Raw genomic sequence first — 25,429 nt, forward strand, 5'->3', positions numbered from 1 at the left:
CTTGAATTTTAATTGGGAGTTTCCTAGTAAACACTGCAATTTGCATAGCAGCGGTGTTACATGAATGTACTAAGGTAATCCCGTAACTGTTTGTGCCACATATTTTGGGCAAGCTGTAGCTTCCAAGTGATCTTCAAGGGCAGCCCTTTATAGACTGTACTGCAATAGTCCACATGCAAGGAGAGTAAGCTACAGATAACTGAGAAATGACTCTTGGCCTAAGAAAGGGCACGGTTGGCGTATCAGATAAATCTAAGCAAAAGCCCTCCTGGATACAGTGGCTAAACCCTAAAGCCATGATGGCAAACCTATGGCATGCGTGCCAGAGGTGGCACACAGAGCTCTCTCTGCTGGCACGCGTGCTGTTGCCCCAGGTCAGATCTCCATGACATTTCTTTTGTGAGTTTCTGTTTCCCTGTAAACGACAAAACAGAAGCTCACGAAAGAAAAAGATCTTACCTCTTGCCACATCCAGTGTTGGGATACCCCGCCTCCCGCCGGCCAGCAGGTCTTCGGCTCTCTGGTGCGCACACCTTTCAGTTTGGACATGCGCGCGAATGCAGTTAGGGCACTCGGTGTCCAAATGGTTCGCCAACACTGCCCTAAAGCATACAGCAACAATTCTATCTGAAGAAGAGCAGCCCCAAGTGTAATAGTTTATTGAATACACCAAAGCTGGATTCAGATAAATTAAGCCACAAAACATTATATACAAAGGACACCCTTACTAACTCAACCACTTTAGAGCTTAGCACAAAGTGTGAATGCAGCCATCAACTCTATTCAGTTATCTCAGATTCTGATCAGGCTTTCATGATGATGATGATGATGATGATGATGATGATGATGATGATGATGATATCCATTCAGTCGTGGACTCAGTGATTCTATGGGCCAGGTCTCTCCACATCTTCCGATCCTGCACTGCTTTAGATTTTCCTAGTAAATGCAAACTATTTCGCTTTGTATCTTGTCCTCTTCCCATGATAAGCATCTTCACTGACTTTTTTTTTTTTTAATTTGATTTATATGCCGCCCTTCTCCGGAGACTCAGGGCGGCTTACAATGCGTTAAGCAATATTCTCAGTTGGGCTCCCATTAGGTCTTTTCCTCCTAGAGATAGAACAATCACACTGCTCCCTGGCACCATTTCTGATCTATAAGAATTTCTATCTGGGGATCTGCAGGATTTCAGTCATCCGTAAGAGTTATAAAGGCATCCAGTGACCACTGTCTTCTAAAGCCATTGGTTTCTAGGGAAAGCATTATTTGTATAATAGAACTCCCAACCTGGTCTGGTATAGTTGCTTAGTAATAACCTAAGCACTTAGATTTCTAAAGCATCCTCTAAATTACCAAGCAAGGCTCCATAATTGAATCTGTCACTTTCACTTTCAACAACATTCACACATTTAGAAGCAAGAACTTTCTGCATCCAGTTGCATATTTTTCTCTTTTTTTCCTCCATGAAACGTTCACAATAAATGGCATGTACATTTGGGGGAATATAGTGTTCCAAAGCCAAGTCTTTTCGAGGGCAAGCTGATAACCAAATATATACATTTTATACAGAGTTTTCCCCTACATTGACATATTTGTATGTATATTTTGATGGAAGAATGTAATCCAACATTGAAAGACACATAAAGGCTGAAAGAGAGCTGCATTCTCTTTTCCGTATTAGTTTGGGAAGTGTCAATCAACAAGTCCATATCAAAAAGGAAAATTGTTTCCCTCTCCTGAGTTCTAACATTAAGAAAAATTAATCAAGCCTTTTTATTACCTAGTCACTCCTAGCTCAGAAATGGATCACTGCAAATATATTGATAGCATCAAATCTGGATGGATCAATACAGTTACATAAAGAAGCAGAAATGAGGAATGAGCAAATAGGCTCTGCTGCCTTCCCTAAATTTCTAATCAAGTTACAAATCTAATAGTGTAAATCATAAAATATCTGAATGTCATTATAACCCTTACAACTGAACAATGAACTTGCGTGCATGAAGAATACTATCATGTCTTGTAAAGGAGCACTTGCATCTATTTTTGTTTAATCCCTTCTACCTCTGTGATCAATGCAGATGATCCGAGTTAGGCAGGACCCTGCAATACCAATTGAAAACTATCTAATGCATTAGCTGGCATTTTCTATGCTGAAAAGTCAGAGCCTTATGGATAATAATTACCATTGGCAGTCATAAGATTTACATGGGTAACCTGGTGATTGCATTCAAAACATTTGGGGGGGGGAAAGGACAGGGTAGGTTTGACAATGACACAAACAGAAACATATGTGCACATGAACATTTTTTTTTTAAATTTTCCACATGTTTTGGGGGCAGGGAGCATTTTTGTTTTTTGTTTTAATAGCACAAGGCTATTCTAAGGCTTGTAACACTGTATTTTTGATCTTATATGGTAGGGTCTTTGGTGAGACCATAATGCTTAGATCAGTGATGGCTAACCTTTTCTGGACCAAGTGCCCAAAGTGCTCGTGCGTGCACGTGAATGAGCATGCATGAGCCTGAACCCCCAAAATGCAATGCGTGTGCGGGCCCCGTGCATGCGGCATGCCCCCCCACGCATGCGCACATAGGTCCTGCATGTGCCCTGCCCCGCGCATGTGTGCATGCCCCCACATCCCGCCCCCGTGCAGGCATGGCAGAGACCTGAAGATCAGCTGGCCAGCGGGAGGCGTGCACACATGTGCAGCAGAATTGAACTGTGGCAACAGCTTGCGTACCATCAGAGAGGGCGCTGCGTGTCACCTCTGGCACACGTGCCACAGGTTCGCCATTTTGGGCTTAGATGGTTTTCTAGCAACTGGAGGGCCAGGGATGTATGGGGTTATAAAGCCCTCCACCTTGCTAGGAACTAACATAAAATCAGAGAACAAAGAAAGGTCTCAGAAGATGCTTAGAAACATAATTGTGATATAAGAATCTTTCAAACTTTACATCTCTTACATTGCGTTAGGGCTTGATACTAACCTATAATATGATTGGGTTTTGAAGCTCAGCAAATTGCATGGATTCAGCCAGGGGTGGGCTTCAAAATTTAGCAAGGGATTCTCTCCCTGGTTGCTGGGTGGGCATGGCTATGGTCGGTGTGGCCTGGTTTGCCTCCTGCACCACCGGGGGGGGGTCATTTTTGCCCTCCCCAGGCTCTAGAGGCTTTCCTTGAGCCTCCAGGAGGGTGAAAATGGCCTCCCCAGGCTCCGGAGGACTTCCGGAGGTCTGTTTCCAGCCTTCCCGAACTTCCGGTAGGCCCGTTTTTTGCCCTCCCCCAGCCTCCGTGCACACCCTGCACTTACCTGCATCCAAAACAGGCCGCATGGGGACTCCTGGGAGGGGCAGAACAGGGTGGGCAGGGCCAGCCAGGAGTGGGATTTGGTGATTCTCCAAACTGCACAGAATCTTACTATAGGTTCTCCCAAACCCCTGCAAACCCCCAGCAGCCCAGCCCTGGATTCAGCCCATTTGGTTTATAAAATGTGGCTTATGGGGTTTAACAAATATAGCAGGTTAGCAGGTTGTGGCTTAGCCACCAATTCATGGTTAAACAAATCACAGTTAATATAATGGGTGGACCAAGTTTTATTTAAGTCTCATAAATAGGGAGTGATTTAACTTTGATTGCACAAAATACTGTGAGCCAGGATGCCTACTTGATAGATAGAACAGGCACTGTTGTATTACCAGCTCCTTATTGTGGGGGCTGGCCTGAGCACAGGACAATCCACAACTTGTGGTTAAAAATGTCAAGGTGGCAGGCTCAATGATGTGATCACAGTTCTGTCCATTTTTTATGGGCATCACATGCCAAAAAGAGTGGAGCCAGGATCTCCACAGCTGTGGCTGTCATCTTGACTTTTTTAAAACCACTTTCTGTGGACACTTTTGCCTTAACACATTGTGCCTGCGGTATAGCCATTGCCATAATTCTCTGCTGCTTACCCATTGGAGGATACTGTGGGCATATCCCTTGTGAGCAGGAACGTGACACCAATAAAGGCACACAACGGCTTGAGAGGAGGGAAGAATCCCTGCCTCCAATATTTACTCACTGAAGAGAGTTGTCTGTATAGAGTGACACAAACTCTTGCTTTGTTTGTGTGCTGCTGTTTGTTTGTTTTCTAAGCCAACAGATCTCATCTGTTTCAACAGATTTGGGGGGTGGGTGGGTTTAGAGAGGAGCATATCCAATGTTTTGCAATTTGCAAGCCAAATTTGTCTTTGCAATGAAGTCATTTACTGTAGTGGAAAGGAAAGTGCGGGTGATGGGAAGGAGCTTAAATCCCAGATGCAATCTACCCTAGATTTACTTTTGTACAAGATCATTATGTACACCAATACATATTCATTATGTGCATTCAAAGCATATAATGCTTTGAAGTTCCAGAAGAACAGTTCTTGCATTGAGTTCAAATGACTTAAGATCAATTCCCCCACCTCTTACTTGAGGTAAGAAAGACCCCTGTTGTCAATTTGGAGAGTCATAGCTCCCAAAAAGAGGCTAAGATCATATATTGGTATTAAGCCCTGGCTTGTTTTGGCCACAGTATCATTGAATAAATCACAATGGATTAATTCAAAACACATAGCCAAAACTTAGCTTGGTTAGACCAGGAGAGAATAAGAATTTTCAGTCCTTTGAGAAGTATGTTGAGGGTTACCCTCCCAAAAAGAGGGGGCGGGGCAAAGAAGGGACCAGGACAGAAACTGACTGATTCAGTTCAGGTTAACTTTATCCTAATATCATGTATTTAATAATTCACTGTGCATTAAGTAGTTTCCATTTTTGTGCTATAAACAATTATACAGTAGCAACATTTGGGTGAGATGGACTCAGGGGATCTTACTCAAGCATTCTGTGCATTCCTGGACCTTTGGATTTTGCACCCTGAATGTAGCTAATACTAAAATAGATGAGGAAATAATCTAGATTGATATATGACAAATAATAATAATAAAGATGGGATAGTCGACCACCTGATCAGTGGGTGCAGCAAAATTTCACAAACTGACTACCTACAACGCCATGACCGTGTTGCTAAGATCATTCACTGGAAATTGTGCCAGAAGTTTGGATTTGAGTACAGCAAAAACCACTGGGAACATCAGGTTGAGAAAGTTTTAGAGAATGAGAAACTCAAGATCTTGTGGGACTTTAGGATTCAGACTGACAGGCACTTGGTCCACAACACACCTGACATAACAATAGTTGAAAAGAAAAAAGTATGGTTCATTGACATTGCAATATCTGGTGATGCACGAATTGAAGATAAGCAGCAAGAAAAAATCACAAAGTACCGGGACTTACAAATTGAAGTTGAGCGACTGTGGAAAAAGAAATTGTGTGTTGTCCCGATTGTAATTGGAGCCCTCGGAGCAATACCCAAAGGGCTACCCCGCTATTTAGAAATTCTAAATCTGCCGGACTTGAACATTTTGACTCTACAAAAAACCACCTTACTCGGAACAGCTTACATCCTCCGACGATACCTTAACAGTTCCTAGGTCCTTGGTTAGGACTCGAGCTGCTGAGCTATTAACCAGCCTCAAAGGCTGTGAATCTCACTAAAGATTAACCAATAAATAATAATAATAATAATAATAATAATAATAATAATAATAATAATAATATTATTATTATTATTATTATTATTATTATTATTATTATTATTATTATTATTATTTCTCTGCTGCCCACTCTCCGAGGACTCTGGGCGGCTTACACCAAAGACAGTATACTAAATAGCATATTGCCCCCAACAATCTGGGTCCTCATTTTACCCACCTCGGAAGGATGGAAGGCTGAGTCAACCTTGAGCCGGTGAGATTTGATCCACTGATCCGCTGAACTAGCAGTCAGTTGAAGTAGCTGCAGTACTGCACTCTAACCACTGTGCCACCTCGGCTCTTATGTATCTGGTGCAAGCAACCAGGACCACGTATGGACAGGTCCAAACAGATATTTTATTGTTGATCACGCATATTGCAAGGACCTTGCCAGACTGTATCTGACTTCCCTTGGGAAAGTGTTTGATCTCAGATGTTTCCTTCCTTGAATGGACTTTAATCAATCAATCAATAAGAATAGGGCTGGAAGGGACCTTGGAGGTCTTCCAGTCCAAGTCCCTGCACAAGCAGGAGCCCCTATACCATTGATGGCTAAACTTTTTGCCATCGCGTGCCAGGAGGGGGGACCGGAAGTTGGCAAATGGGCTGTTTTCGGCCTCCAGAGGACCTCCAGGGAGTGGGGAAGACTGCTTTCGCCCTCCCCAAACTCCTAGAGAGGCTCTGAAGCCAGATGAGAGAGAAAAATGGGCCTTCCCCGCCACCACCCCCGAGGCCCTCCAAAGGCAGGAAACAACCTGTTTCCCTACTTCTGTAATTCTGTTGGGCCCAGAAGGCCCAAATGTGTGCCGGAGAAGAGCTCGCTGTGGCATGTGTGCCATAGGTTCGCCATCATGGCCCTATACCAGTGATGGCTAACCTTTTTGATGTTGCCTGCCGAAAGCGGGGGTTGCACGGGGGGGGGTCGCGTGCTTGCATTCCCACACCCATAATTCAATGCGCCCCGCCCCCCCGCACATGCGACCCCCCCCCATGCTCCCCCTGCTTTTGGCACGTGATGGCATAGTGGGCCCGTTTCTCACCCTTCCCAGGCTCCAGAGTCTTTCTAGGAGCCTGGGGAGGGCAAAAATGGCCTTCCCCAATCTCCCGGAGGCTGGAAATGGCCTGTTTCCTGACTTCCAGTGGGCCCAGAAGGCCCAAAAACCATCTGGCCAGTGCATGCATGCACGCTGGAGCTCAGCTAGGGCAATCCTCGCGTGCCCACTGATATGGCTCCGCGTGCCACAGGTGGCATGCATGCCATAGGTTCGCCATCACGGCCCTATACCATTTCAGACAGGTGGCTGTCCAGTCTTTTCTTAAAAACCTCCAGTGATGAAGCATTTACAACTTCTGAAGGAAAGCCGTCCCACTGGTTAGTTGTCCTCACTTCTAGGAACTTTCTCTTTAATTCCAAGTTACTTCTCTCATTGATTAGTTTCCAACCATTGTTTCTTGTCCTACCCTCTGGTGCTTTGGAAAATAAGTTGACCCCCTTTTCTTTGTGGCAGCCCCTCAAATACTGGAACACTGCTCTCATGTCACCCCTAGTCCTTCTTTTCTCTAGACTGGCCACACCCAATTCCTGAACCCATTCTTCATATGTTTTTGTCTCCAGGTCTTTAATCATCTTAGTTGCTCTTCTTTGCACTTCCCCCCCCCAAGCCTCAACATTTTTATTTATTTATTTATTTATTTTGTAATAGAATATATCTTGGTAGGGAACCCTTCCCTTCAGCCTGTGGTTCTACCTGTGGTTCTACCACATCATGTTTCATTCTACAGAACTACTGAAAAAGGTAGAGCTTCAACTTCTGATTTAACATAACTGGTTTATGCTTTATTTAGTTCAGTTCTCCAGTTCCTGGTTCCCAGGTTCCATTATACATTTCACACACCTGACCAGGATATTTACTTTGTAAAATTTTGATACCAATTTTCTTTACATTATCATCTTCATCTGAAGGCACATTTGAATTAGTGTGAAACGAAAACGAAAAGGATTTATTACCTCACCCTTTAGCTTCCTTTTATGTAAATCTAAAACCAATCAAAATATATCACCAAAGCCTTCCTAAATATATCCAGATGTTTCTTTCATTGAAACAATTTGAAAAAAATGTTTTATTTTATCTGTTTATTTAATGTTTTTCCTGCTGTCTTCTGATGCTATTAGTATTAATTTTTGTTGACATACTTTTTCTAAAATGTTTGCCAACGTCTTTAGAAGTTTCATTAAAATTGCACAATAAATATTTAAAATAAATATATAGCTTTAGCAGCTGTTCCTCCGCACTCTGCTTAGAATTGGCAGAGGCTTAGTATCTGATGATAATAATCTTGAAATCATTTCATTTTTTAAAAAATAAATGTATATGCATATGTATGCTGGAAAGAGAATTAAAAGTTCCGTTCATTAGCCACTGGCTTACCAAATGAGTACACAATTTATTTCCCACATGTGCAAATTTATACTTTCTGTTAATACTTGCACATTTCCACAGATCTCTGCACATAAACAACTTTCAAGTTCTATAAATGTCAGAGTTAATCTATTTGGCTTAATAATCACATCATTAATTTTGCTCATTTTGGATTGTGAGCTTTAGTTTTTTTCTCTCTTTGTGGAGCTCAGATCTATCTATCTATCTATCTATCTATCTATCTATCTATCTATCTATCTATCTATCTATCATCTATCTATCTGTTTATCATCTATCTATCATCTACCTACCTATTTATCTAATCATCTATTTATTATCTACCTACCTACCCACCTACCTACCTCTAACTACTATCATCTATCTATCTATCTATCTATCTATCTATCTATCTATCTATCTATCTATCATCTACCTATCTACCTATCATCTATCTATCCATAAATCCATGCATCCTGTCTTCTCAATTCTGACTGTATGTGCGTTTGTTAAGGCTTGGTCTTACTCAGACAGAATTAGCCCCTCTGTCTCTTTTTTTCAACTTTCCTGCTCTTAGCCATTGCCAGGTCTTGTCATCATCTGTTTTTGCTACTATTATTTTTTTTTAAGTACTGGCCATGTAATGCTTTGTCTTTCCATGCCTTCATTCTGTTCTCATTTGGTCTTTCCTGTAGGCCAGTTTGGTCTCTCCAGTACTCAGTAAGCCTTCCTGGTATATTAGCTTCAGCCCATCTTCTTCACCGTCCTTCAGATATTCTTCCTATCCTTTTTTTTGTGTGTTTTTGTTTTTGTTCTTTAACTATCTGATACACTTAAAACATTCCATGTCCAACTATTTTCCTTGGTAGATAGTGTCTGTCAATGTCAGTGCAAGGATGAAGGGCATGATTCATTGTCATTATTCTTCTGGTCTTTTTATCTAGGGCTTTTAGTTCTTCTTGATTCCAGTCCACTATTCCAGCTGGAATGACTGGAATTGCCCAGGAGTTTATTACCTTGACGATATTTCCTCCAATGAGTTTGGACTTCAAGATCTTCTTCATTCTCTTGATGTATTCACTTCTAATACATTCTCTTGATGTATTCACTTTTTCTTGACTTCAATCTGCTTGATGTGGTCAGCCTGAAGGATTCCCAATTAATTTGTAGCAGTCATCTTCATCCAGACTCTTGATGTTATTTCTTCAGTTTTCACTATTTTTCTGTTTGATGATGAGTATGGTACATTTGGACATCCAATCCAAACTTAATTGCAACATCTTGGCTGTATATATCTTGAGTTTCCTATAGATCTTTCCAAACCTGTATTGTTTCTCTTTTGTTTGGGTTTCCATTTTCAGAATTTCTATTGCCATTTATTCTTGGGTAGAATTGCCTCTAGTCTGATTGAAATGGATGATTTTGCTTAAATTGGAAGATTTATGTCTCATAGCGTTCAATTTTCCCAGCTATTGCTGTTATTTGTTGCTTTATGATTTTCAAAGCTTCTTCAATCTTTCTAGTGCTGAACCAATATTTATTTATAAGGTTTGCCTTGATCCTTACATTATTCAATTTTTGCTCTTTCGGGTCCTTTAAATTACCTGCATCTGATCTTAAATTTCTTTATCAGGACCTTCAGTCTGATCTTTCACTTTGGGATAGAATATGATTTTGCTTTTGATTTGTTCTTCAGTATCTACCATAGCTGTTCTATAGGCAAGCTGATTGGCCTGTTCGATAGATGTTATTTTAATCCTTGCAAGTGTTTTATTCACATCCTTCATTATAACTGCCAGATCTTTTGGGGGCATTTCTTTCAATGTTGGCTGTCTTGTTATCAGTAAATACTGGTAATTCTGAATTGTCATTTTCTCATTTTCTCATTTAATTCTTTTTGTCAAGCGTTTAGTTTACAGGTTGTTTCAGCTGGACTGTACTGGTTCCATTGTTATTACCTCTTTTAAGTTATCATTTCTATAGTTCATGCAAACTATTTCCAATTGTTGTTATCTGAGTTTCTTCTAGTATTCAATTATTGTTTTTGGGTCTTCCCATGTTCATAATTCTTCTGATCTTTTCTAGTTGTGCATCTTTGTATATGTTATTTCTGGTAATGGATCTCCTTTGATCAGCTAGTCAGCTAGGTTATTTAATTCTGGATGAATTATTTTCTACAGTTCAAATATTTGCTTTAAGAAGACCCACCTTGTTGGTTCTGATAACAGCAGGCCATAATGACAGGATTTTCAAACACAGTATATTTTTGTCTTCCACTGTGGTTCTTCTTCTTCCAGTAGTCCTACAGGGCTAAGCCTTGGTTGCCCAACTATAGATCCCAAATCCTGTTGCTCACTTGTCAATGGATGCCAAGAAATCTAACATCAGATGAAGTCATTGTTGACCCAAGTGATGACAAATCCAATATAGGATTCTTTTTTCTGTTTTCTCACCATATTAAGTGGATTGATGCATATATTTAGCCTGGCTCTTCCATGAAGACCTATTTGGCATGTATGACCCTTTTGGTAGAATACACTATTACCCGCAGAGCTCTCAAACTTATTAGCACATAACAGGTCCTTCCCCCACATCAAGGATGTATCCATAGTGGGGCCATTATGGTTGGTTGCACGGCCACCCAATTGTTCACACTTGATGTGGCACTTTTATTCATCTATCAATTCCTTCCCAAGGACCTGGGATAGGAAGATGTTGCTTGATATTATTCTTTTGTAAGTTAAACTGCCCAGAGTTGTTCTGGTCAGGAAGCCTTAAATGTAATAAATAAATAAATACATTTCAGTGGTGCCCTGATAATTAATTAAAATACTTAATGAAAAGCATTCTGGAAGAGTTCCATTTAAAGCCAGCAGAAATAGTCCATCCTGCACCTCTTTTTTTGCATTTTTTTAAAAAAATGGATAGCCCTTCCATGGATTCTCAGCATTTTACTGACAAATTGTGGTGGTACCATCTTCGAGAACTTCAGAGATAAAAAAAAAAAAAAGCACTGGGGCTTCTTCGGATTAGGAAATAGTTTTGGGTCTGGATTGATTGCTGAAGATTGGCCTATACAATTTTGCCTGGCCTGCAAAACTGAAAATCTTTCCAAGGATTAGTAGCAGCTGTTTTGAGTTATTTGAAGGAGGGTTAAGGTACAAGAGATTAATCTATGGCCATAGAGTCCCATGCAATCTATGCCTTCTTTAAAGACAAAGGTTCCCCTTGCACATGTGCTAGTCATTCCCAACTCTAGGGGGCAGTGCTCATCTCTACAAAGCTGAAGAGCCAGCACTGCCCGAAGACATCTCCATGGTCATGTGGCCGGCATGACTAAATGCCAAAGGCGCATGGAACGCTGTTACCTTCCCACCAAAGGTGGTCCCTATTTTTCTACTTGCATTTTTTTACATGCTTTTGAACTGTTAGGTTGGCAGAAGCTGGGACAAGTAATGGGAGCTACCCCGTTACGCGGCACTAGGGATTCAAACCGCTGAACTGCTGAGCTTTCGATCAACAAGCTCAGCATCTTAGCCACTGAGCCACCACATCCCTTATTAAATTTATTATTAAAGAAGTGCTTTCTTTACCTAATAGTAATTTTATTGTTAGTGATTATAGAACTGGTTAAAGCAGGGTAAATTGGATAGGGAGGAAATTAAAATGTTGGCATTACTTTATTGTTTTATGGCATGTCCTATTAAGGAATCTCTTAATTCACAATAATAGTGCACTGTAGCTTTGTGTAAAATATACAAAATGTTTATTCTACCATAAAAGGCTTCTTTGAAATAGCTTTGTCAAATCAGATTTGAAAGTGGGAAGAGATGCTAACACAGAAGGTACTATTTTAAGAGGATGAAATTCATAGTTTGGAAGGGAAATAATCTATATTTAAAACTGACATGTTGCAATCTGATTCACTTAACAAAATTTATGTCTCAGTATTAAAGAAACAGATTTTCACAATTTTTCCTATTTGGTTGACATTTGCTCTTATGTACATGTATGGATGTGACAATTATAATACATATGACATAATGGTATGAATCTATTTTTTCTGTTGTTCAAATCCAGCTTACCCGTAGAAGTGTTTTGTCTTCATTTATATGACTGTAATTAAGAAACACTTCTTGGGGCAAATGGGGTTTTCTATTTTCTCTGATATACCGAAATGAAATGATTTGGTTTGTTTTATTTCTAATTTGTCAAAGAAATCACAGTATCCTGGTTATCCACATGCAATTTTAATAATTAGCTGTGGCTTACAAATTACAAGGGCTGGGTTCACACATCAGGCTGAGCCAAAACCAAAACAAAATTATGACTTACTATATAATGGATGAAAATGCATAGTGAATGCACATACTCAATGGATGTTTATCCAACCATTAAGTTTACAAGAGGATGCAACCAAACCTTTTTGTGTCTCATATGACTAGCTCAGAGGCACTATTTGCTACTCATGGCATTAGAGAAACTAATTGTAAGCACCCCTGGGAAACATGCAAGTATCTCTCAAAAAACACTTTCCTCCTCCATCCAAGAGCTGAGCTAGAACTATAGAAAGAAAACACATCGTGAGTTTTTATTTTTATTTTCTACATAGCATGATAACCAAGAAACCACCATCTTTTTCTGAAATAGCAGAAGTAATCTCTCAATTGTTGAATCACAGGATTTTGCACATAACTCCATATATTTTTCAATCAGAAGCTTTGAAGTCAACCAAGTCTCCTCATTACCTATTCAAATCCCTACAGTAAGAATTCAAGAGCAAAGCAGTTTATCAGAGATAAAGAAAGAAGAAGAGAAAGTCAATTTAATATAAGAATTATCTTTTCTCTCTTTTTTGTTTGGTCACCAAGGGAGTATTTGCAATGAAACAAGTTGTTAACTCTGCAATAGGGTCAAAAGTCAACATAGAAAGATGAAAAAAAGATCTTGTTTAATAATAAGAAAACAGGATGATAATGATCACAAGGAGAGAATGAATAGGTTTGCACTGACAAATAAATGAGGCAAAAGAGGAGTCTTTAATATGTGCAAAGGAAGGGTGAAAGCAGCGGAGGAAACCTAGTTAAATCTGATCCCCTGCTGTGAAGGAAGAAAGGTAAAAAGAATGAAAATAAATCATTCAATAATGGCATTTGGACATCATTTCAAAAGATGGGGGCAACAATGTCTCTAGCTTTACCAATTACTTGAACTAGAGCACTGTAATATTGAGATAATACTTAAAACGATGAAGGGAAGCCCTCGTTTGGTCCTTCGAGCTCCACTTCTAGATTTGGATTGAGTAACTATCACTAAAGCTGCTATCTTAGGTACTGCACAGTCTCGTCTTTGAAGGCTTTGGAGATATGACTGATGCAGAAATGTCTTAAATAACTATCTGATGGACTACTTAAATATCATCCACTCAAGATCTTAAATGAGAGAAAGAATAGAATAGAATAGAATAGAATAGAATAGAATAGAATAGACTAGAATAGAATAGAATGGAATATTGGCCAAGTATGATTGGACACACAAGGAATTTGTCTCCAGTGCAGAAGATCTTAGTACACATACAAACAAAGTATCATAAGATACCAATAGGCGTATAGCCATAAGACACCAATAGGAGTCGGAAAGATGAGAATAGTAATACAACTCTACTACGTGGGTAAATATCTTTGTGGTAATTATTAAGTATTCACAAGGGGAAAAAAACCTGTCTCTGTGACTAATTGTTTGAGCATGCAGTGCCCTAAAGGGAAGAAGTTGAAACACTTTATGTTCAGAGTATGAGGGGTCTGTAGATATTTTCTCAGTCCTCTTTCTGACCAGTGCAGTATACAGATCCTCAGTGGAAGGCAGACTGGTTACAATTGTTTTTTCTGCAGTCCTAACTATCCGTTAAAGTTTGTATCTATCCTGTTTGGTTGCTGTAGCAATCTAGACAGTTACAGAAGTACAAATGACAGACTCAATAATTCCTCTGTAGAACTGAATCAACAGCTCCTGGAGCAGTCTGAACTTATTGAGTTGATGCAGGGATGATTCGCATGAGCAGGAGGTTTTATTAAAAAAATATCTCCACTTTTCAGCATCCAGTATTGGATGTGCACAGAGAGGCTATCTCTTGTCAGGCACTCAAATGATGAAATAAAGCTCTCAATTAAGAGTAATATATATAGTGAATGACTATAGGTAGATTAGGTAAGGTAGATTACCTTAGATTTCTTCTTTTGTTCCCTTAGCTCCTGTCTTGAATTTCTTTTGCTTAAGACATCTTAGACTTTTCCTGTACTTTGCATTATGCTGTTCATCTTGAAAAGGAACATCATGACAGTTAACTTAATAACTGTCCTGAGTCATGACTTAATGCCGGTTGCTGCAGAAAATTACTGTATATTTCGGAGTATAAGACGCACCGGAGTATAAGACACACCTACCTTTTTTGGTGAGGAAAAGAAGAAAAAGAAATCTCCCTCTGCCTCTGAGCAATTTTGCCTCGTTGCAGCAAACAGCAGCCTGTTTTACTTTCATTTTCATTTTCAGCATAGCTTGATCAGCACAAGGAAAAAAAAAATCTGCTCCAGCAATTTACCTCATTGCAGCAAGCAGCAGAGCCCTGCGCAAAACAGCTGAGAGCAAATCAGCTGAGAGTCGGGAGGCCGATCAATCAACTTGTGCTAATTAGCCTGTGCTAAAGCTGAAAGGAGCTGTTTTTTCTTGCAAGGAGGTAACTGCTGCAAGGCAGATGTCAAAGGGTGGGGGACAGTGGGTGGGCGGGACTACATTCGGTGTATAAGGTACACATAAATTTTCACCCCCTTTTAGGGGGGCAAAAGGCATCTTATAGTCCAAAAAATACGGTACCCAAAAAAGGCAGTCACCAAACCTCTGGTATGATTTATGATAAAATATTTATTCTTACTCATCTAGTACAGCATCTATTCTTCAATAGACCATTCAGGCCTTCGTCTTCAACACAGCACAGCTTTATAAAGCTCATCCTTGTTTTATAGACCCAAGACCCCATAGAAGAACAGACATAAGATGAATGTTACAGCTGAATCAAAGAAGAGGTTCATGTAGGTTTGCAATGGGATACAATCCTCATTTCAATGGCACATTGTGAAAGAGACTATGGGGCTGCATTAAAGCACCAATGAGTTCATGGGATGAAAAGCCTTGGATTGCCTACCTTGGATGAAGTTCAACATTTAATTTCAACAACAGCCAGAGCTATGCAAATTATGATGACAACATCCTTCCCAGGAACACCTGGTACTCAAAAGTCTGTTCTTTTTAAAGATGGATAATTTATTTTATTGGAGATGGACAGACATACATTCCTTACAGTAAGTTTACTCTGCTGTTTTCCTATGCCTCTCTATTCATCTCTATTAGTCTGTCGGATATTGGTAACACTATAGTTTTGTTTTGTTCTTTTTAGCCTAGTACAATATACTCTCACACTAAATACTTACTCTGGTTTGAGTTGCCCCAGCATCAATTATTAGAAATGCAAAATGATAAATTCTTTGCTGCGAGTGAAAACCTTATTGTTTGTAAACTTCTAAGTTTCACAAATCAATTTGAAAGCCATACCCTTTGCAGGCACAATTAATTAAATTGTTTACATTATTCTATCAATACTTCTGGCAGACTGATTTTTTTCCCCATTGCTGTAGATAGAGTGAGATCTCTCCAAGATGCTGATGATAATCAATAGTTACTCTGTTCCTGATATTAACTTTAGATGAAAATTCTTTCCTTGGTGACTTCCTTGGGGATAATCTTTATGAGATTCCAATCGCTGTAACAAAACAAGGCCATTAACTTATCAAATACAGATACTGATTGACAGAGTTGGAAAGGACCTTGTAGGTCATCTAGTCCAACCCCCTGCCCAAGTTGACCCTACACCATTTTTGACAGATGGCAGTCCAGTCTCTTCTTGAAAGCTTTCGGTGATGAAGCTCCCACAACTTCTGAAGGCAACTTCTGTTCCATTGGTTGATTGCTCTGTCAGAAAATTTCTCCTTATTTCCAGGTTGAATCTATCCTTGTTCAATTTCCATCCATTATTCCTTGTCTGGCCTTTGGGTGCTTTGGAAAATAGCTTGACCCCTTCCTCTCTGTGGCAGCCCCTCAAATATTGGAACACTGATATCATGTTTCCCCTGGTCCTTCTCTTCACTGGACTGGGCAGTTCCTGTAAATGTTCTTCATATGTTTTAGCCTCCAGTCCCCTAATCATCTTGGTTGTTCTTCTCTGCACTGCTTCTAGAGTCTCAGAATCTTTTTTATAGTGTGGTGACCAAAACTGGATGCAGTACTCTAGGTGTGCTCTTACTAAGGCTTTATAAAGTGGTATTAGTACCTCCTTGATCTTGATTGTATCCCTCTGTTAATGCAATTTAAGATTGAATTGGCTTTTTTTCATGGCACACTGTGATGAAACACAGGTAACCTGAACTTCAGCTGTATTTCATGCATTGCAAAGCAATCAGAGCAATGCAAGAGCCAATTAGTATGATCAACAAAAAGACATAGTTGGAACATATAAACATGTAAGAATATACTTATTGCAGCTTACCTGGCTAGGAAAAGAAACCTGTCACTTATATTTTTGCAAATTACTGTTCAGTAAGGTAAATTATTCATACTGAGTTTGACACCAGTATCTCAAAGATACAACAAATACTCACAGTATGTCGGCTACAGATTTTGTTGTTTTTCTCTTCTTTTTCCTACCATATAATATGCATTCTTTATGTCTTTATGGCTATTTCTTCACAATGTCCATTCAAAAGACTTCTGAACCTGTTACAATCAGCCATTACCTCTCTAATAATAAGTTTTATCAGAATAACTATTCCATAGGTTATTTTGGATAATACATGGATAATATCCTAAAAGGGATCGACATCTCATTTTCCTAAATATTCACAATTAATTTACAATTGTGCAAGTGCTACATGAAGAATATACCTCTGCCATTTGAAATCACCATGGAGAAATCACTATAATACTACAATTAATCATTAAATAAAACACAACACATACATTCAAACTTGGACAAGAATGAGCATTTCTTCTTTGTCTTCAAAAATCATCGAGTAAGCTTCATTTCCATACATCAGATCAGTGGTGGCTCTGCGAACCGGTAGTAAAAGCGGCAGGAGGCTCCACCCACCCACCCAAATGTCATAATGGAGGATCTGTGCATGCACAGAAGCGCATGCATGTGTGCTCCCGTTGCAAATCGGTAGTAAAGGTAAGTAGAACCCACCCTGCACCAAATCCATCTAATGTTACATTATCACCCTTTGCATGAGTTATCTTTTGAAAATATCTGAATCCTGTTCTCCTAAGTGTAGGAGACTAGCTTGGGAAATATTGGCAAGTTTCTGCCTCAACATTTTCTGTTCTTTCTCTTCCTAGGTGTTTTAAGTTATGATCTGTCTGTCCATCCATCCACACACCTATCTTAATATTAACTCAGAGATACATATACCATGTTTCCCCCAAAATAAGACCCTGTCTTATATTTTTTTGAATCCTGAAATAAGCACTTGGCTTTATTTTCAGGGAGGTCTTATTATTTTGGGGGGCGTGGAGGAAGACGAGGCTCCTCTTGCGGTCTTACCTGATTTCCAGCTCTGTCTCCCTAACCTTAACTAGAGGAAATGGCGGGGACTGGCTGCACATGCGTTTAAATATTTTCGGGGAAGGCTTATTTTCGGGGAAACATGGTATTACAAACCAAAGTGCTCTGTTGCCATGTTTGTTTTACAAAATAAGCTAGGCTCCATGAGAGATGATTGTGGGAACAGAAAATAGTGAAGTACTGATATGAACTTACTCACAGGTCTTAGTACAAGACAGAGATGGTTTCTAAGTACTAAACAAACAATATCAATGCTCCTTTGACAGTTACTTTTCTTTTAATTACATCAATTTGGATATATATGTCTGTGTGTCTGTGTCTCTCTCCCTCCCCCTCCCTATCTATCTATCTATCTATCTATCTATCTATCTATCTATCTATCTATCTATCATCTATCTATTTCAAATGTGTTCATCAATTCAAAGGGATCACTCCAGTCAGGAATCACTTACTGTTTTGTGAAGATGTGAAAAATATACAGGGGGTGGAGGGGTTCAAGTTTTATAAAATGTGATTTTGATTTGGATTATATTTTGTGGAAGTCCTGGGGGGAGGGGAGGGCTGGGGGGGTTAGGGGGGGTGGGGGGGAAATTGGGGAGAAAATGTATTTGTAAAACTTTTTCAATAAAAAAAAAGGAATCACTTACTGTTTTTCTTTTCTCTATGATTTCCTGATAAGGTACATGATATAAACACTTCATTATATTGTGCTTGATGGTATTTTAATTTTTACTGTAGGTGCTCTCCAGGATAATAAAAGAGAGGCATGCAATTGCTTTTGCATGAAGCTTTCCCCCCCCCCCGTTTTCACCCCTCCCCCAAACTCATTAGCAATGATGTGAAAAAACAAAGAGTTGAAAACAAAATCCGATCCAAACTCTAGAAATACGTGATATCAAGCTAATTCCTCCCTTGTGGTTTGTTGTGTTTTTATCAGAGTGAGATGAGAGCAATGGACCTCATCCAGTGGATAAGCCTCAGTGAAATGAATAGATGCTCTACAAAATATGCTATGGCATGTCTTCCTTTTTTCCTTTTTCTTTTTACAAGACTTGGTAAGACTATTTCCAGTGGATGGGTCTGCAACATTTGAAGAATATGTGTTTCTTTGAAATGAGATGAGATCCTGGATCTTTTCACATTTATTGTGTGAAATATATATATCCAATATCCTTCAGCACAAATTGTTGCAGGACAACTTTCATGTGCAATAACCTTATTTCTGCGGCATCGTTCAACATCTCAATATATCAAGTTACACTAGTTCCGGAAGTTCTTGGATTACCTGCCCCCTTTCAGATATATTAGACTTCAAAGATCCATTATACTTTATAGCTTAATGGCTGGGTAAGACAAAATTGCAGTTCATAGCAATAGCACTTAGATTTATATACTGCTCCATACTGCTTTACAATACTCTCTGAGGAGTTTGCAAAGTCGGAATATTACTCCTAACAAGTTGGATTCTCATTTTACTGACCTCAGAAGGATGGAAGGTTGAGTCAACTTGAGCCTGTCAGGATGAAATTCCAGCCTGTGGGTAGAGTTTGCCCACAATACTGATTTTAACCACTGCAACATCCTGGCTCCTTTCTATCTGAAAGGTGGTCTTCTTGAGGAGTATGCTATAAGTTGTCCAAGCATAATGGAATGATGTATGTATGTATGTATGTATGTATGTATGTATGTATGTATGTATGTATGTTTTCTTTTATTTTCGTAGGCCTTTATGTGTATTTCTCTTTAGCCAGGTTCTTCCTACATAAACCAAGATTTTTATGCAGCCCTAGTTCAGTGAAATCCCAATCCACTAGTTTCTAGGCTTTTTTTTTTCCCAGGCAGCCAGCAAGCACCCTGCTCCTTAGTCTCCCAATGGGCAGCAGGGTGCTTGCTGCCTGCCTGGGGAAAAAAAAAAAAAAGCCTAGAAACTAGTGGATTGGGATTTCACTGAACTAGGGCTGCATAAAAATCTTGGTTTACGTAGGAAGAACCTGGCTAAATCTATCTATCTATCTATAAAAAGGGGTGACTTTGGTAAATGAAATAAGGGTCCCCGGGACTCCAGGAAGCTGAGCAATGGATCGATATCCAGTCATTGAGAATGACTGGACACCTTTTGATATTTTTTTTTAGAATGATTCCTGCTCACATTTGATTTATGTTGGGGGAGGACGGAAAGGTTCCCATCATGATTCCCAGTCGATCTAATTTTGTTTCTTCTTGGCTTGCAGGAATCATAAAAAACAAACCTACCTGTACAAAATGTTGGAATCATTAATTTTTTTCTTTTTTTAAAAAAAATATCCATTATCTCTTTTTAGTCTCAGTGAGTGATTCTATGGATATATACTCCAAAGCAATGGGCTTTATTTGCAAGGTAGATATATGATTTGATTGACATTTAAAATGGTTTTAGTTTACCTCTCTTTTTTTACAAAATAATAACCATGAACTATATACTCCTTCCCCACACTTTAAGAAACCCATTGTAAAATTCTATGATATACAGGTAGTCAGACGTAGGTTTCACATATTTTTTATCACCAGTTCACCCCGCGAACACATTCTGCGCATGTGCCTGGCCTTCCACACATGCACTTTGCTCATGTGTGTATCTTCTGTGCAGGCGCCCGACCTTGAAAACATGGCTAAATAGGATGGTATTACACTGGGGCGGGGTGGGGGGTGGGGGGCTGGGTGGGGGTGGGGGGTGGGGAGCCGGCCCCACCCGCAGTTGCTGCTACCGGTTCCTTCGAACTAGTCCAAACCGGCTGAATATCACCACCGCAGTTAGTCTTCGAGTTACAACCACAATTGAGCCCCAAATTGATGTTGCTAAGTGAAACATTTGTTTAAGTGAGTTTGCCCCATTTTATGACTTTTCTTGCCACAATTGTAAAGTTAATCATTGCATTTGTTAAGTTAGTAATATGATTGTTAAGGGAATCTGGCTTCCCCATTGACTTTGCTGGTCACTAGGTCACAAAAGGGGATCGCATGACCTTGGACACAGCAACGATCATGAAGTATGAACCAGTTACCAAGCATATGAATTCAGATCATGTGTTCATGGGGATGCTGCAAAGGTCGTAATGTTGAAAAATGGTCATAAGTCACATTTTTCAGTGCCACTGTAACTTTGAACAGTCACTAAACAAACTTTTGTAAGTCAAGGACTACCTGTATTCTATCCATAGCTAATGACAGCATTATTGCAGATGGAAATTGATTTAATTGCTTCCTTTTTAAAGAAAGAGAGAGAGAGAGAGAGAGAGAGAGAGAGAAAGAGAGAAAGAGAAAGAAAGAAAGAAAAAGAAGGGAAGAAAGAAAGAAAGAAAGAAAGAAAGAAAGAAAGAGAAAGAAAGAAAGAAAGAGAAAGAAAGAAAGAAAGAAAGAAGGAAAGAAAGAAAGAAAGAAAGAAGGAAAGAAAGAAAGAAAGAAAGAAAGAAAGAAAGAAAGAAAGAGTATTTTAATAAGGTGCTCTACACAGCCTAGCTTTCATTGGAAATAAGCCTGGACTGAATTTAAATATGCCTTTACCTGTCAAAAACAAAGAAAATAAAAATTTTCATACTCTTTTGGGGATAAGGTCAGCCAGATTGTATAACACTTACTACCGCTGATGCTTTGGTAACAAAGCCATTTTTAAAAGTATTTCTAAGCAGCAAGGAAAACAACAGAAGAAACCGATGCTGGAATAAGCTCCTAAATCAGTGATGGCTAACCTTTTCGGAGCCGAGTGCCATAAGCACCCGTGATCCCGCTGCCCCTGCCCTGCCCCCCCCCGTGCATGCATGTGTGACCCCCTGCATGCGCCCCCACATATGCGTGTGACCCCCACATGTGCCCCTCCATGCATGTACACACAACCACCCTCACATGCGCGGCAGAGACCTGAAAACCAGGAGGAAGCGCATGCACATGCATGGCAGAGCTGAGCTGGGGTGACGGCTTGTGTGCCCGCAGAGAGGGCTCTGTGTGTCACCTGTGGCACGTGTGCTATAGGTTCGCCTTCACAATCCTAAATGATTTTCCTTGCAATATTAGTTGGATTGGAATCATTGTGGCATTTTATAAAAGCTGTCAAAAAAGCCACCGGAACCCATAAACAATATTTACATGTACATACAGTGCTTTACCCATATTTCACATACCTAAATCAAATTGAAGTCCAGTTTATGTTACCTTGGGCTAAGCTTTTAGCAGAGACCTCAAGAACCCTTATCAAAGCCTTACTGGAGTCAGCGTCTCCTCTCTTGCAAGCAGCAAAATATCTGCCTAAATAACCATTTTAATGGAGAAGGAGAGAAAACAGCTCTCTTTCTTTTTCTTTTTTTCATTGAATAAGCTATCTAAGGAAGCAAGCAAAAGTTCAGACCAACCTTCCCTTTGAGGCACTCTAAGACAACAGTTCTAAATTATTTTTACACATTCTATTTCAAGGCTCTTAAAGAATACCGAGTCCTTGTCCTTAGCTATGGAAGAATTGAGGCCGTAAGCTAATTCAAAGAGAAACAAAGTAGGGACACAACCCCACTTTTTGTAAGATGGGGCCATATATATATGTGTGTGTGTCAGTTGTTTGATGAAGGCTTGAAATCTTTTCACTATATTCTTTCTCTGAAAGGGCTTTAGGTGAAGGATGGAGAACTGTAACATTCAAGATATCTGTGGCCTAATTGCACACTAAAAAGCATAATTTGGAGAGAAAAAAACATTCTGGAATCAGGACTATTTGCAGACAGCATTTGGAAATCCATGGTAAAACCCACTGTGGGAAGCCAGTTGATATCTGAACATATGAGAAGCATATTATCCATAATAATGTCCTAATTTCATTGGCTGGGCACATCTTATATGAACACAACCACTGCATTTGGTTAACCTAGGTCTAATGTCTTGTATGAACTCAACACATATACGCAGGGGTGGGCTTCCAAAATTTTAGCAAGGGGTTCTCTGCCCGGTTGCTGGGTGGGCGTGGCCATGGTGGGCGTGACCTAGTCGGCCTCCTGCACCACGGTGTGTGTGGGGGGGTGTTTTTGCCCTCCCCAGGCTCCGGAGGCTTTCCTTGAGCCTCCGGGAGGGCAAAAATGGCCTCTCCAGGTTCCGGAGGCCCTCTGGTGGCCGGAAACAGGTTCATTTCCGGCCTTCCCAAACTTCTGGTAGGCCTGGTTTTCACCCACCCCAAGCCTCCGCGCGTGCCCTGCACTTACCTGCATACAAAACAGGTCACGTGGTACTCCTGAAAGCAGCGGGGTGGGGTGGGCGGGCCAGCCAGGAGTGGGATTTGGGGGTTCTCCGAACTGCACAGAATCTTAGCTAGAGGTTCTCCCAAACCTCTGTGAACCCCCAGCAGCCCACTCCTGCATATACGTAGACGAAGTTGGCAATTCTTCTCCAAATCTTGTCTTAGTCAGACACGTTGTACTTCAACCTCCATAATCCCTTGTGAGCACAGCCACTGGCTAGGACAGCGATGTCAAACTCGCGTCATCATGGCAGCATCACGTGACATATTGGGACTTTTTCCCCCTTCACTAAATGGGGGGGGCAGGCCTAGTACATGACACATCCAGCCCGCTGGGTCACGAGTTTGACACCTCTGGGCTAGAAGTTCGACTGTGGGAGTTGAAGAGAAAGACACCTGGAGAGCATCAGAAGACTCATTAAGGGTCTCGCAGGAGCCTAGAAGGAAATAACAAGTTGTTTGCTTTTTTTTCAGCCTAGTTCCCAGTAATTGGAGCCCTGGTTTATGCTCTAAATGTTTACTACTATCATGAGAGAAAAGCATATGTCCGTATCCTTTTTCTCTGATAGTTTATCTCTTTTATTTTACCTACATTTCTCCCCGATTTCCACTTTCTCGTGTTTTGTTTCTTCCAGGCATAGGTTTTCAAAGCACCCTTCCAGCAAGACAAAAACAAATATTTCATTGGCTAGCTTGGAAAAGAAATTCCAAAACCGTGATGTCTCTATACCTACAAAGAGCAAAATCATTCAAGCCGCAACATTTTATGGAAGCAAAAGCTGGACTTTGAAGAAGCAAAGTGGGAAGGGTATTGGTGGCTTTGAACTTTGAAGTCGAAGAAAACTCCTGAGAATATAGCCAAGAAAACAAACAGATGGATCACTGAACAAACCAATCCAGAGTTTTCATTTGAGCCATAAATGACTAGGCTCACATTATCCTACTCTGGCCACATCATGCAAAAACTCAGCTGGGAAAAACTCAGTGGAAGGAAAGAGAACAGCACAGCCAGCAGCAAGATTACAAGATTACATTCAGAGTTACAGGGGCTCTGAACGCACAGTGGGAAAGCCTGAACGATCAGGTTAAGGAGAGATCAACAGGAAGAAATTATTTCTATAATATGTGTTTGTTCTGTAAAGGGTAAATGTAAAGGTTCCCCTTGCACATATGTGCTAGTTGTTCCTGACTCTAGGGAACTCTAGGGGGCGGTGCTCATCTCCGTTTCAAAGCCGAAGAGGCAGTGCTGTCCGAAGATGTCTCTGTGGTCATGTGGCCGGCATGACTGAACGCCAAAGGTGCCCGGAACGCTGTTACCTTCCCACCAAAGGTGGTCCCTATTTTTCTACTTGCATTTTTTTATGTGCTTTCAAACTGCTAGGTTGGCAGAAGCTGGGACGAGTAACGGGAGCTCACCCCGTTACACAGCACTAGGGATTCAAACCGCTGAACTGCCGACCTTTCAATCAACAAGCTCAGCATCTTAGCCACTGAGCCACCGTGTCCCTTGTTTGTTCTGAGTCAGCAGCAATTTGATGACCCATAATCAATCTTTGGTTTGCCAAGGGACTGGGTCTTCTTTAATTATTCTAATGAAGTTTCAAGCTAGGACTGAACAGTTTTGACCCATCAGCACATTTTGTCAGGGCAAATTTTCACTTGAGAGGGGAAGCTGGAAGATCTCCATTTTAGATTCACAGTCCAGATTAAACTCATATATAGAAGGATAATGTGCCTAACTTCAGATAACTCTTCAGGCATATGATTATATGGTTTCTAGTTCATTTGCTAATACTTAAGCTTTTATCAAGATTACCAGTTAGTTTGCTGTGACCAAGAACAGACGAATTAAAACAGTTCTAGAACTTGCAATTAAAAAAAATAAAACCTGTTTACATTAAAACAAGATTGATATACAGCATTTTAGTGCTTTTTTTTTTTTTTAAATCACTCTGTGATTTACTGGTGAGATTTACATAGCATGTTCAATTAGATTAAAATGAAGTTGTATAATTTGCATTTCAGAATCTTTGGGAAACCAGGCAAAATCTAAGCATCCTGTACAAATCTAGCTACCATTGTAAACCATATTATAGTTTATTGTTTGGAGAAAACATGTTAGCTAAACATAACAATAACTTTTGTCAAGACAAGTGAATCCTGCCAATGAATGCCAGCATGACTTAATAGCAAATTGATTAAATATTTTTTTTTTCCATTCAGGGAAGAATAAGGGATACCCTTCACATGCCAGCATACACCAATTTCTTCCCTGATCAAACTAACCAAAACTCTAAATCCAGTTTAGCCAAAGACAATTGTTCGTCTATGACAGGGGTGGGGAACTATGGCCCCTTTATGAGTTGTGGACTTCAATTCCCAGAATTCCCGAGCCAGCCATGCTGGTTCGAAAATTCTGGAAGTTGAAGTCCACGGGACATAAAAGGGCTGTAGTACCCCCATGCCT

The 25,429-nt window shown here is 40.2% G+C and overlaps 1 protein-coding gene across 3 annotated transcripts in view; it reads right to left on the reverse strand.

Moving 5' to 3' along the window:
• The window catches only part of MDGA2 (MAM domain containing glycosylphosphatidylinositol anchor 2), a 601,160-nt gene that overhangs the window by 184,683 nt on the left and 391,048 nt on the right, over window positions 1-25,429 (reverse strand). The window lies entirely within an intron of this gene.

The sequence above is a fragment of the Pantherophis guttatus genome, chromosome 1 (genome assembly GCF_059756535.1).
Source record: "Pantherophis guttatus breed Tessera chromosome 1, ASM5975653v1, whole genome shotgun sequence".
Classification (NCBI taxonomy): Eukaryota; Metazoa; Chordata; class Lepidosauria; order Squamata; family Colubridae; genus Pantherophis; species Pantherophis guttatus.